Raw genomic sequence first — 1,818 nt, 5'->3', positions numbered from 1 at the left:
ATGGTCACGCCGCAATCCCTTCTCCTCTCGGGATCTTGGGCACGCACTCACACGCGCCGGGCGTGAGTTTTAAGCCACCGGGTCCGGGACACGAACCGCGGTCGACTACGTGGGAGTCCAGCGACATAGCCATTACGCTAACTGCTGGTTCCCTGACAGGCCTCCCTCCTAAGTCTTTGTGACAAGACCCCTCGGTAGAGGAAAACCCTAGCCCCTTGCCACTTGGTAACCTGTCCGCTCAGCCCTCTTCTGAGTGTAACCACTAAAGCTCACTTTTTCACACTTTCACCATGGCTGTGGTCTTTATATTTCGGGTCAGGTCTGCAGTCTCAGAGATCCGGGCCCAAAACCAGTTTCCATCACGTGGCCTCCCGTCCAGTAACGGCAGAATCAGAGTTCTGGCATGGCTTCTCTTGGGTAAAGCTAGGCAGTGGCAGGGCTGGAAATGGAAGCCACCGATTTGTCCCAGCAGGCCACCTGCTCCTCTCCCCTCATGCTGTCACTGTGGCTGACACTAACTGCCTTCTGGGTAGCTCCTCGATGCCCCGCAGTCCTTCACAGTCACGCTTTTCAATTAGGACAGGGCAGAGTTCAGAACTTTTGCTCAAGCCCTTGTACTTCCCCCTGTGTTGTCTTCAGTTGCTCAAGATTAGGAATCTGATTTTTTTCCTTCTCATTTAAACATTCTTCTTAGGTAATCCACTCACTCCCTCCCCCCGTTAATACAAACACGCCGATGACTCCCAAATACTCAGCCTTCAGCCACAGCTTTTAGACTCCAGTGCACCACGTCCACATTTTCACTGGGAGGCCCATATAAAACCGAAGTTAGCGTAATGGCTATGTCGCTGACTCCCACGTAGTCGACCGCGGTTCGCGTCCTGGACCCGGTGGCTTAAAACTCACACCGGGTGCGTGTGCGTGTGTGCCCAAGATCCCGAGAGGAGAATGGAGGAGAAGGGATTGCAGCATGACCATCTCCCGTGGGGGGTGATTTCTCGCTTTCTGTCTCTCTGGCTGGCGAGCGCAGGCGCCCTATAGCGAAAACCTCTCAAAACAAAACCAAAAAAAAAAAACAAAAAAACCCGAACGCGTCCTGCATATAGAGATCTCCCATCTCTGGAGAGCAATCACAGCACACAGGAGGGCCCTCTGCCAGACTGTCCTGGCCAAGGTCTATCACAGTTGACAGTGTCATTGGGCACAGAATTCTCCGTTTCCTGTTCCAAGTAAGTCGGCCACCGCAGACAGGGCTGCGGAGCTCTTTATTTCAACGGTCTTCTTTTCCCCTGGGAAAAGTCCTCTGGGCACCCAAAGGGAGCTGGCCGCAGGAGCCCACTTTCCCAAAGCGATGTTCTCTTCTGAGCGGGCTCTGGGCTGGGGACAGCGGCCCCTGGTCTTGTCAGCTTGTCCTGTCCTGTCGGGGTTCCCGGCTTTTCAAGTTGAGAGAGCCCTGCTCTTGGTGTGGAATAGACTGCTTTCAACATGGGGTAGGTGGTGAAGAAAAATATCAGACGCCTGCTTGTCGAATTTCCAGAACCTCCAAAAAAAGTGAATTATAGAGATATATTGTGAGTGGGTGGGGAATTAGGCCCTGACTTGATTTCTGTCTTGGGAAAGGGCGGGGAGACCCAGCCTGCCCACGGCCAGGCCTGCGCCGGCCCCACGCAGGGACTGCGCGGAGTCCATCCAAGGCCCTCACTGGATGGAACCATCAGCCCCGCTGCGGGTTCGGGCCCCGCGTCCCTCCGACCTGGGCCCAGAGGGTCGGCCCAGTTCCGGCGGCATGGGCGCGGGAGGCCACAGCTGATCCAGTGC

Source organism: Tupaia chinensis, unplaced genomic scaffold, assembly GCF_000334495.1.
Source record: "Tupaia chinensis unplaced genomic scaffold, TupChi_1.0 Scaffold144269_1, whole genome shotgun sequence".
In the NCBI taxonomy this organism is placed as follows: Eukaryota; Metazoa; Chordata; class Mammalia; order Scandentia; family Tupaiidae; genus Tupaia; species Tupaia belangeri.
Note: the sequence above shows the minus strand (reverse complement) of the source record.